The 13,072-nt window shown below is 43.8% G+C and overlaps 1 protein-coding gene across 7 annotated transcripts in view; it reads left to right on the top strand.

Moving 5' to 3' along the window:
- Positions 1-13,072, top strand: part of LOC112543864 (cytosolic beta-glucosidase) — a 97,232-nt gene that overhangs the window by 20,930 nt on the left and 63,230 nt on the right. The gene's annotated exons all lie outside the window — the stretch shown is intronic.

A 13,072-nucleotide genomic window follows, 5' to 3' on the forward strand; every position in this document is an offset into this window, starting at 1 on the left:
ATTCCTCCTCTGCCGCAGGGGTCCATTTCACCACATCCAGGTTGTGGGCCTTTGTTAGGTTCATCAGGAGACATGCCGTGGAATCAAAGTGGGGGACAAACCTTCAGTAGTACCCCACTAGTCTCAGTAATACCCAAACCTGCGTCTTTTGGACCAGACAGGTCCAGTTCTGTATTGCTGCCACTTTATTCAGCTGGGGTCTCACTATGCCTCTTCACTTGTTATACCCCAGATATTCGGCTTCTTCCATCTCTATCGCACACTTCGCAGGGTTTGTGGGGAGGCCAGCCATCCTCAAGGTGTCTAATATGGCTTCCACCTTCTCCACGTGCATGTCCCAGTCCAGGCTATGTATGACAACATCATCGAGATAAGCAGCTGCAGATGCGTGGTGCAGATGCAGTTTATCTATGAGCTGCTGGAATGTCTCAGGGGCCCATGTAGCCTGAAAGGAAGGATGGTGTATTGATAAAGGCCATCTTCTCTCTGGCATTCCTAGTCAAGGGAATCTGCCATTACTCCTTAGTCAGGTTGAGGCTGTACAGAATCTGAGCCATTCCCAGTTAATCAGCTCATCTAATTGCAGCATAGGGTAGGCATTGAATTTGGACAGACACCTTGTTCAACTTCCTGAAATTGTTACAGAGTTGGAGGCTGCCATCAGATTTAGGCACCAGGACAATTGGGCTGGAACAATGGCTGTGAGACTCTTCAATAATTCACAGTTTTAGCATCTTCCTCACTTCCTTTCGGACCTCCTCGTGCTTTCCTCTGGGATCCAGTAGGACCTCACATTCACTCATCTGCTACTGGCCACTGTCAGAGATAGGATACAGATGGATGCTGAGTCTGATCTAGTCAGGTAATTCCTATATTTAACTGATCACAAAGTGTTATTACAATCAAATCAGGGGTTGAAATTCTTTCTAGAAACTTTGACAAGGAGTCCTGTGGCACCTTATAGACTAACAGATGTATTGGAGCATGAGCTTTCGTGGGCAAAGACCCACTTCATCAGATGCATATAGTGGAAATTTCCAGAAGCACGTATAAATATGCAGGCTAGAGGTAACGAGATTAATTCAGTCAGGGAGGGTGAGGCCCACTTCTAGCAGCTGATGTGGAGGTGTGAACACCAAGAAAGGAGAAACTGCTTTTGTATTTGGCTGGCCATTCATAGTCTTTGTTTAATCCTAAACCGATGGCGTCAAATTAAGAAACTTTGTAGATCTGGTTTGCTTGGATGATTTTCCAAAGCTTTATTCTTACTTTGCAACACTCCCCCGCAAAGTTTCCAACAGCCATCCAAATATCCACACTATTAAAAAGACAACTAGGAAGCACTACTAATTTTTGACCATGCTCCTGCTATTGTGCATGACACAAATGTAAAGAGAGTACCTGCTTCAAGCTTTTCCCAATCTTTTTTTTTTTCCAGCCAAATGCAACCGTTTCCCATGCAACCATTCTCATCTGATTCAGGATATTTTAATCAAATTTCATGTGTCTGTCATCACTTGGAAAACTGTTTAGTTTTAAAATTTAGAGCATCACATTTCTCTGAAAACACATCCACATTTCATCCACCTCATATTGAAATCATGTTGTTCTATAGAATTGAACTACCAGATTCTTTGTGGCTTGGCAGCTATGTAACTGAGATACAAATCCTTTGTATTATCCTACCATTTGACATAACCTGGGACATTTGAGATGAGGGTATTTAGGCAATGAACTCTTTACACCCCCTTTTTAGCATACTAGTTTGTTTTGGGGTGTGAATAAGCCAACTCCTGAAAACATAAATGACACTGACATAAGTGTAGTATGGACAGAGTTGTGTTAGCAGGAGAGCTTCTCCAGCCAGGCCGTGGGGGGCAGTGGGGGAGAAGGAGGAAATGGGGCAGTTGTCCCCAGGGATACTGCTTGAGCCCTTTAAATCACTTGCGGAGCACAACACTTCATACTACATGCAGCTCTGAGGGCTGAGGGCATGGCACACTCCAGATAGTGTGGAGGGCTGGCTGAACCTGCCCTGCCCCTTCTGTCCGAGACCCCGCCCCACTGTATCTTGCCCAGAAGCCCAAGGAAGCTGTCAGTTTCCTTGTCTCCAGCCAACACACCTATTGCTGCTCACTGGAATTGGAATAATTAAGTCAACACAAGAGCACTGTCCTGTTTGTTTAAACTACAGGTTGAACCTCCCTGATCTGGCAATCTTGGGACCTGAGCGGTTCTGAACCAGGGAATTTGCTGGACCAGGGGAGATCAAGACTCCCCTTCTGGCTGTCAGCCCTGTGGGGCATCAATCTCAGCCATTGGGTTCCACTTCCACCCTGTCCCCTGGGATCTGCTCCTAGCCCAGGCCAGGGCTGAGTTCCCCACTCTCCAGGCCCCGCTGCCACCTGCCCCAGGTGGGTCTGTGTTCCCAGCTGCGCAGGCCCTGCTGTTGCTGATGTTGGCTGGGGTTCTGGATGCTAGACCTGTTGCCAGCGTCCAGGGCTTTGCTCCTGACCCTGGTCACCTCCTCTCCCAGTTGTGCTCTCTGTTGTAGCAATATCCATGGTCAGACCAGAGAATGCTGGATTGCAGAGGTTCAACCTGTAGAACATCTGCACTAACAGAAGCTGTGCTACTGTAAGCTCTGTAGTGTACCAGGAGCTCTAGATCTATTTGGCTAGGGGTTGAATTTTCTTAGTGAAAGGCTGTTATTTCTGGCATCTGCTTCCCCAGTTGTCTGACTTAGCCAATGTAACTTAACCTTCAGAGCATGCTGCAATGCCCTTCAGTTTCCCAGGCTTTCTTTGATGAGGTCAGTTGGCATTACCGGGAATAAGTTTTCATCATAAACTAAGTCCACTGTTGATGACACTATTGTTTATTTATTAACCTCAGCTATTTAATGTAACATACTTCTTGAACACAAGTGTGAAAAACAAAATGCTTATTTTAGTGTCTTAAGAAAATACACAGCTGAAGAACTCCCTTCTCCTCTAAATGCAAATGCTATTAAAATCACTTTTTCAGCAATTAAAGAGCATTAGGTAGAGTCTCAGTTAAGATATATTTACCTCTAAAAATTTATTCATAACTCTTTTCAAAAGTAAAGCCTTAGAGCAAAATGCATGTAGTTGCCAGAAGCTTTAGTTAAAGCTAAAATTAGCCATGCTGATTAAATGGATTTTGCATAACCTTAACCATTAATCCTTCATATTGGTCTTTTGCTTTGAAAAATATCGAAGCACCAATAACGTAAAGATGGCTTACTGAGTCACTTTTTAATGCTGTTTAGTTATGATTTAAACCTTTGTATAGTAGTTAACATTGACACCTTCTTTTAACAACAGCCAAGCACTTCTCACATGTGCTTGACTAACAAAATAGACCTATTAATTTCAAGGAAAGAGTAGCAGCACACACAGAGCAGATTACTTTAATTTAAAGAATAAAAGCATACTAATGAGAAGAAATTACAGAGCCACAATAATATATTCTTCAATTTTTGCCATTCTCAATGTACAGCATTCCCTTAAAACTTGCAAATGAGATTTTGTTTCTTGCTAAGCTTGCTGTTTTCACTTGATGAACATAGATCCCTATTTTTCTAAAAGTTAGATTGTCCCCTTATCTGTTTTGACCAATCAGAGAAGCAAACCCCATCTGCAGACTTTCCTGGAACTGGAACTTGGGGCCAGGTCTGTTGCAGGCAGGCTATGGGAAGGATGCTGAGCTTTGGATCCCCATACATCTTCAACCATCAGAGGGGGATTAAGTCACCCTCAGTAAAGCCTATAGTGGCTTTATCTCCCCCTAACTCAAAGCAAAAGGGGAGCAGGAGAATTGTGCCTCTGAAGGATATCAGAGAGCACAATGCCTCTCGGAGTGGTGCAAGTTAACCATTTGCTTCTTGTTCAAAATACAGGACTATGTAGCACTTTAAAGACTAACAAGATGGTTTATTAGATGATGAGCTTTCGTGGGCCAGACCCACTTCCTCAGATCAAATAGGGAAGAAAATTGTCACAACCATATATACCAAAGGATACAATTTTAAAAAAAGAACACATATGAAAAGGACAAATCAAATTTCAGAACAGAAGGGGCATGGGGGGTGGGGTGGGGTGGGGAGGCGAATGTCTGTGGGCTAATGATATTAGAGGTGATAATTGGGGAAGCTATCTTTGTAATGGGTAAGATAACTAGATCCTTTGTTTAGACTCAGATGTAGAGTGTCGAATTTTAGCATGAATGACAGTTCAGAGGATTCCCTTTCAAGTGCAGATTTAAAAGGTCTTTGTAGCAGGATGCAGGTAGTTAAGTCGTTGAGACAGTGTCCTTTCTGGTTGAAATGGCAAAAAACTGTTTTTTCTTTGTGATCCTGTCTGATATCTGTTTTGTGGGCATTGATCCTTTGGCGAAGTGTCTGAGACGTTTGTCCAATGTACATAGCAGACGAACACTTTTGGCACGATAGCATAAATTATATTTCTGGATGCGCAGAAATATGTGTTCTTGATCTTATAACTCACTTGGTTAGGTCCAATAATGGTATCAGCAGAGTGAATATGTGGACAAAGCTGGCAACGGGGTTTGTTGCAAGGGAAGGTACCAGGGTTGGTATTAGTGTGGTATGTCCTGTGGTTGTTTAATGGACCAGTCTAACCCTATCTGAGTCTGAAAGCTCCACAGCTCTCTTGGAAAGGGATAATTATCAGTAACAGCGTCACATCTCAAGAAAGAACTGTCACAGACAGCTTTACTTGGAAATTTCCATATTCCTGACAATTATTTTTTCAACCTTGGTTAATGGTATGCAAGTTTGTGACACTAACTGATTCTCCTACACCTTAGACACCTTTAGAAAATGTCTAAAAGTGAGCTATTGCAGTGGGGGGGGGGGGGGGGGAGGCTGTAATGATTATAGATCCCAAGTTGGCTTTGCCAGTCAGGCAACTTGAAGAAGTCAATTAGCAAGCAAATTATTAATTAATTGAGCACTTGGTATTCTTACTTTTTTATATCAATTAGGCTTTTCCATATCATGCTCAAGCATTACTTCATTAATTTTTTAAAAATATCACTTCATCAGCAGTGAATTCAAATCAGCTGACAGTTGCATTTTGTTTATATATTTAATTAATCAATACAACCAACTGCAAACCTCCAGCATCATTTATCATGGTATGTTTTGCTGTGTAACTGGCCAGTAAAATTGTTTTCTTGGAAACTAATGATTCTGTGGTTCAAGGGTCAATTCAATAAGAAACTGAAGTTAACTGAACTAGAAGATTTTCTGACTTTTTCCATCTCCTTTTCAGTTGGTGGCCTAGTGGATGACCCATGGTCATATTATCACAGGCCATCATAATACTTTCCCTTTTTTATCAATGACTGTCTGCTCCTAAATAGATCATTTTTAGTCTGGTAATACTATTGCTTTGTGGGTGTACTCACAACAATAATACGGCTGGCATGCATAATAACTTCAAAATTTAAGGTTGCCTAAATATTTCCATTTCATCCCTTTTAAATTGCTTATAACAGTATTAAATGTTTACCTTCTAAGGAGCATGGTCCAACGGATAGGTCACTAGACCTGGACTCGGGAGATCAGGGTTTGTTCAAATCACTTTCCCCTTATGTGGTGAATCTGTCCCTCTGTGCTTTGCCCAATTGGAGGGTGGAAAGGGATTTTGCCGGTATAACTCCAGTGAAGCAACTCTGTTGGGCGACAGCTAATACTGAGGCAAAGAGCTTGTGTGCGGCTGGTCCAGGCTTCCATTGGATTGTGGAGATGCAAAATGACCTTGGGCAATCTGTGGATTTTGCAGGCAATAGTCCCTGCTTGTTGCAGTGTTTTCTTCCTCTCTGGCCCCACTCCTAGGCTTTTCTACCAGACAACTTAACCTGGCCCTTTGTTCTTAATTAATGCAGAACACATAAGAACCTAAGATACCATTAATATGCTCTTACATGTTTAAAAATTCTGTGTTACAGGGAATAAACAATGGGCTAGCAAATGAATGGACATAAACTATTAAATAAAAATATTAAGATCTTGCAGAAGTGAAGGAAGTTGAAATAACATTAACCAGCCCTTCTCATGACATGTACAGGCAGTCCCCGAGTTACGCGGATCCGACTTATGTTGGATCCGCACTTACGAACGGGGCTTTCTCGTCCCGGAGCTCGCAAGCAGCGGGACCGCCCAGAGCACAGCGGTCCCGCCACCTCGACCTCCGGGGCGAGAAAAGCTCCTCCGGGTGCCCCTGGTCTGCTGGGGACCATCTCCAGCAGACCAGGGACACCTGGAGCAAAGCCGGGCAGGCGGAGGGGTCCCGCGCCTCTGAGGCTTTGCCAGCGGCTGAATCAGGACACCTGGGGCAGAGCAGCTGGGGTGCTGCTGGGTTGGTCCAGTAGCGCCTAGGAGCGGCGGCGCTACTGGACCAACCCAGCAGCACCCCAGCTGCTCTGCCCCAGGCGTCCCCAAGTCAGCCGCTGCTGAAACTGACCAGTGGCTGACTACAGGAAGCTCCTGCCCCGGGCTTCCTGGAATCAGCCGCTGATCAGTTTCAGCAGCAGCTGACTTGGGGATGCCTGGGGTTCTTAAGTTGAATCTGTATGTAAGTCAGAACTGGCGTCCGGATTCAGCCGCTGTTGAAACTGATCAGTTTCAGCAGCGGCTGAATCTGGACGCCAGTTCCGACTTACATACAGATTCAACTTAAGAACAAACCTACAGTCCCTATCTTGTACGTAACCCGGGGACTGCCTGTATTCCCAACCTGCTTCATTATGTTGATATTCCTAACTTTCCTAGGACAACAATAATTTTATTTTGTTTAAATTCTCTCCTTGTATAGACATTTGCACAAGTATGCTGAATATAGTAATCCAGTTATATAACAATTGGAGACTTTATAAGCAATATCATACGGCAGAGCATGCTGAAAGACACACAAATCTTCAGTCTGTTCTAGGCATTACGCCAAGACTGAGTGCTGTAAATATTAGAAAAACATAGATCTCTTAGTATGTGCATACACTCTGAAGTTTTCAAAAAAACCTTTAGAAATAATCTGCATTACATGACACTGCCTTGAATAAGTATATTAAGTATATTAAGACATATGCTTTTATGGGTAAAACCCACTTCATCAGATAAATAAATCTGATAAAATTGGTTTTACCCATGAAAACTTATATCAAAATAAATCTGTTAGTCTCTAAGGTGCCACAGGACTCCTTCTTGTTTTTGCAGCTACAGCCTAACACAGCTGCCCCTCTGAATAGGTAGTAGAGGAGGTCCTGATAATATGTTTAAAAAACCACCAAGATTAAGCAGACGTGTACACCATCTCTCCTGGCAATATAACCATGCTAAATCAAACAACTTCAAAAATTAATTTTTAAAACATAAGTTTTAGTTATGCAGAAGGAAACAAGTTAATACTATTCAGGTGTTTTAATATGACTCTGCTTCACTTAATACTTCATTTTGCTTGTACTTAGGACCTAAGCCACTTTGCACTTAAAATCAATGGAAAGGGTCCTGTTGACCTCATAGAGGGGGTTTGATCAGATTCCTATCATCCATTTTCCAGACTGGGACACCTTCATTCTATTTGTATGAAGCTTACTGTTAAGGAAGCTGATGCCCTTTCTGTGACATGTAACAGATATATAGATGAATCGGAACTTAAAAGAAGAGATTTGAAAACACAGGAGTAGGTGGTTTAAAAGAGCACATGACTTGCAGTTTTATATACAAAGAGTAGAAAATTTTAATGAGATCCAGTACTGCTAATAAAGCTTCTTCAGGGCCAGACAAAGAAGCATTTACACAGGAGATCATCGCGAGTCTGACCTGCCTTGGTACTGTTCTTCAGCCCGTATATTTGAAGAATGACGTCTTCATGAACAATTTCTTTAATGTAATAAGCATAAGCATGTTGGTCCACTTTTTCTCTGTGCCCGACTTTTTCTCTTCTTACTTGCAAAAAGGTGTTATAGATGGCAGATGTCGCAAAAAGTTAAGGTTGCCTGAAAATTTCTATTATAAGATCCCGTTTTTAACTGTTTATAAGTTTGCTAAATTTTTTACCATGTGGGTTAACCTTCTCATTCCAGCAGTCTTCCAAAGGGTGCATTTTTATTTGCAGGGCAGGGGGTAGTTTAAGCTAAAATGTGTCAGCCATTCCTGACAGCAAAGGTAGGGGAAGTGCATTTGTTTTGCCCTTGTTCAGGACTATTCCTTGTGACTGTCCCCTTTGCTGGTGCTCAGTCAGGAAGGAGGAGGAAGCAGCCTGAGTGGAATGCAGAAAGTGGAAGTGTTGGGCAAGGACAAGGAAGAGATGTGAGATAGGGACACCAGGAGCAGGCGCTTTGGAGGGAGAGAGAGATTAGGGCCTGGAGCTAGAAAGATGGTGTGAAGGATAGGAGTAGAGGCAGGGAAAAAAAGGGCATGGGTTTTTGTTTGTTTTTAGACTGCTCACAGGATTGAAATCCACACAGAGGGGGATAAATTAAATAGTCTTATTTACAGGGTTTTCAAGTACACACTCTGCTCTCAACAACCCAGTCTAATTCAGCACATACACATGCATGCATGTGGAAAGTGGCCCAGTATACTGGAGTTCTTTCCTGTGCCTCTTGAAGGGACAATGCATCAGTTATCTAACTATGTATGAACACATCAGTCTCCCTCTCAACAAAAGAAGTCTGGGAATGCCATTATTAATGCACCTGCCCAATGGTATTAGGACAGGTCATAGTTCTTCCACTCTTTGGTTTTAAATCTTCTTTTATGTTTGGAAGGAGTGCTGCTTCCTATATTACTATAGTGTCATCTGGTAATTGTGCTTATATTGGTTGTAACTGTGTTGTCTTTTCTCTGTGCCAGGTGGCTTCTTTGTATTGCAGTTAGCTTCTAAGGGCTTGTTTGTGGCTTCTAAGGACTTGTTTGTATTGCAGTTAGCATTCTAAGGTGGCTAAGTCTAAGGGTACATCTAAACTACATGGCTCCATTGATGGAGCCATGTAGATTAGTGTACTCGAAAAAGGGAAATGAAGTGCCGACAAACAACTGATTGGCACAGCGTTGCGGCCATTTTGTTTTAAATGAAGTGGCGATTATTTAAATCGCCACTTCATTTAAAACAAAATGGCCACAACGCTGTGCCAATCAGTTGTTTGTCGGCACAGTGCGGCAGTCTAGACGGGGATCTGCCAACCCCAAAACCCTTTGTCAGCGGATCCTGTAAGCCTCATTTTTGTTTGTATTTCAGTTAGCATTATTTCCACTTGCCATCTCAGTATCAGGGGCTGTGACTTCCTCAACGGGTGTGATGCACTCATAGGGTACGTCTAGACTACAGGCTTCTGTCGACAAAGAGCGTCTAGACTACATCCAGTTCTGTTGACAAAGCAAGCCGCTTTGTCGACATGACAGTGTAGACGCAAAGGACAGTGTAGATGCAATAACACCTTTGGTCGACAGAACTCTGTCATCAAAGGGCGTTATTACTTGTAGAATGAGATTTGCCACCATCGACAAAACTGCTGAGTTCTGTCAATGTTATGTTGACAGAACTCAGTAGCAGTGTAGACGCAGGTGCAGTTTTGTTGACAAAAGTCCACTTTTGTCGACAAAACCCTGTAGTTTAGGCCCACTCATAGAAACACACCTCCGGTGTTTGTGATTTCACCTAAACTGACTGTCCATTCTTTTTTGAGATGCCCTGAGGAACCAGCATCTGATGGAGTAATTCTTGAGTCCATGGCTCTTCCACCAGCTAATAGAGGTGTTCTTACCATATTTTGAACTGCGGGTTTTAGGGGAGTATTCCCCTCTCCTCCCCCAAATCTCTGCTCTAAGGTACAACTACATGTAGGGTCCCCTCATCGATCCCGGATAAAGTCATCATTGCATTTGAACTCTATCCATACATCATTGAAGGAGAAGTCTATTTAGGTAGGTGGGGGAACCAAAATTTCAGCAGTCTCCAATGGCCCTTCCCCTGAGTCATCATCTCAGTCCCTCCTGAGTAGCTCCTTTTCTGTTGGCCCTTTCAGTCAGAGAGAACCAGGAGGATTCTTGCAGCACTTTTAGGAACCACAGACCTCTGTCCCACCCAGAATTACTGGAATGGCTACCCTGTGGGTCATGCTGAACAGGAGGTCTATTCTTCGGTGTTATCACCTGGGAAGTAGGATAAGAATGTAGGTCTCCATGGACACATTGTATATGGATGGGGGTCCATCTGACTTGAGATTGGGTACCAGGTCACCTCAGATCAGAGTTTGGCTAAAGCCAGAGTCAGTCAGCACTGTTGTAGGAAACCCTTTTACGAGCACCAAGACCCTCAGCTTCCCTGGACTCCTCTTCCAAGCACAGGGTTGACAGCCCAAATCTGTCCATAATTACAGACCATAGAGGGGCAATCACATTAGAAATGCCCCTCTTGACCACATTCATAAAAGTGGTCCCTTCTGCCTTCAGGTAGCAAGTCCATTCTGGTCGGGTCAGCTCTGTTGGAGTTCTCCCAATGGGGCCAGGTTGGATTTCCTCCGAGCTAGGCAGTCTTTCCCACTGAGTTCCTCTGGCTTGTGGGAACAGGATTCCATAGACTGCTCAGGCTCCAGCCATTGCCAGATGTAGTACCAGAGACGCTGAACCACTGTTCATGGCCTAGTCAGTAAAAGGTATTGTACTGAATGAAAGTGCTGGTGGTATGTCTTGGACCTGATGCTAGTCTGGTGTAGCACACCCACCTTCACTTTTTAATAATCCAAGGCACCCTGGTGGTCAGGGTTGCAGTAATCTACCTGGACTGGCCCCATTAAATAAGGATCTAGGAGCATGGCCTAGTGTCCTGCAAGCCTTTGTGCAGCAGTGGAAACCCTCTCAAAACTCATGAGAAAGGCCTCATGGGGCCAGTCCAGGCCATCTTCAGACTCATTTTGGTGAGCTCTAGTTGAGATCCTGGGATGGGTGCACTAAAAGGCTGACTGAAAGCCCACCTGGCCATAGCTGACATATGTTAGATGAGTTTTTACTCTTGGGCTTGATGCTAGGCAGCCAATTCCCACATCATCTGTTGTTGTTGGCTAGTAAACTGCTGCAACAGCTGCATTTGTTACTGCTATTGCCGTACTGCTTGTTGCTGCTGGATTTCCAGATGCCATTTCAAAATGTTCTCTGATTCTATGCTTGTGTCCACTAATTTCTGGTTGCTAAAGTGCCATGATGGTCCAAAGAAGAATCCTCCATTAGCTTACCAGCTTAGGCCTCTCCTCAGGCCTAGTGTTGTATCCACATTCTCTTCCATCCTCCATGTGTGACAGTATTGTGGGGCTCCATCCAGTATGGGGCATGTGACCCTTGTCTCCCTTAAGATTTACGGGTGTGGCCATAAGTACCCCACATTTATGCCCCTGTAGCCAAAGTCAATAACCTTGCTCCTATTTGCAGGTCAGTAAAACCTAGTGGCCAAAGTCAATGTCTTTGGCCCTGTTAGCAGCACAATGTGGCCCAGAGGCCAAAGTCAATAGATTCCCCATCAGCAGCAGGATAGGAAGGCTTAATGGCCAAAGTCAATATGCTCACCCCAGTCTGCAGGGCAGTAAGGTCTATAGTTCCCCTATCCAGTGTGGGATGGGTGAGCCTCATCTCCATTAGGATGTAGCGGCAAGACTTAAGTAGCTGGCATTTGAAACAGGTGCCATATGAAGATATATTAAAAAACTGGGACTTTTCAGCTTAAAAAAGAGGAGTCTAAGGGGGGATATGATAGAGGTCTTTAAAATCATGAGTTACATTATTTATTTGTTCCCATAACATAAGAACTAGGGTCACCATATTAAATTAATAGGTATCAGGTTTAAAACAAACAAAAGGAAGGTTTTCTTCATGCAGCATACAGTCAACCTGTGGAACTCCTTGTAAGAGGATGTTGTGAAGATCAGGACTTTATTTAGTTCTTTTTTTGAACCCTGTTAAATTCATGGAGGTACCTCTGTCAGAGTCTGGAAATAGATGACAGGAGAGGGATCATTTGATGATTACCTGTTCTGTTCACTCCCTCCGGGGTATCTGGCATTGGCCTCTGTCAGAAGACAGGACATTGAGCTAGATGGACCTTTGGTCTGGTCCACTATGGCTGTTCTTACATTTTTATGTTAGCATTTGAATCTGTAGCCAAAGCCAATATACTCTCCCCAATTAGCAGGACAATAAACCCTAATGGCCTATGTCAATAGATTCACCCTATTCAGTAGTGGCCAAAGTCAATAGGTTTGCCATCATGAGCAGTACAGTTAGGTTTAACAGTCAAAGTTAATATGCTTACCCCAATATACAGGGCCGTAAGTCCTATCAGTCCAAGTTAATTCACCCCAGGCATCAGGGCAATAAGGCTTAGTGACTAAATGGCCTTGGTTGAAAAGGGGACCACTGCAGACTAAAAGGGGATGGGGTGGTTGCGGCCCAGGTAGGGAAGCCCGAACCCTTCCATTTCACTTGGTCCCAGCCCAGAGCCCCGGTATTGGCAAAAGCCCATGCCACTGCATCAGCAGGGATCTGACCAAAACATGCTAACTCAAAATTCCAGTTCACTAACCAGGCCACTATCTAATTCCCCTGGGCTGTTTCCCCAAAAGTGATTCCCCCTGCTGTGTTCTGGGCATTTCGGCTGTCTCAGTGTTCCCTGCTCTGTGCTATCTCCGGCAAATCTGGATTCTTCGTGGGTATCCTGGCATCTGCCTCTGTTGCGGTGTCTCCAGCTTTCAGGTCCTAAGCCTTTGGCTACTCCTCAGCTGGAGCCTGAGATGTGCATCCCTTAGAGGTGCATCCTTCCTCTCCGACAGCTAGTCCTAACTAGCCAAGAGCCAGACAAACAGATGGCTGCAGTAGCTATTACTAGGCCTAGTAACCAGCACAAATTGTGAAAAAAGGAATTCAGAGAGAGAGAGAGAGATGGATGCAAAGAAAAAAACAATTTAACTATAAATTCCACTTTTCATTCCATTATATGTTTATAAATGTCTTTAGTACTTTATCAGAAGAGGAGAA

The sequence above is a fragment of the Pelodiscus sinensis genome, chromosome 4 (genome assembly GCF_052426305.1).
Source record: "Pelodiscus sinensis isolate ZL-2025 chromosome 4, ASM5242630v1, whole genome shotgun sequence".
Taxonomy (NCBI): Eukaryota; Metazoa; Chordata; order Testudines; family Trionychidae; genus Pelodiscus; species Pelodiscus sinensis.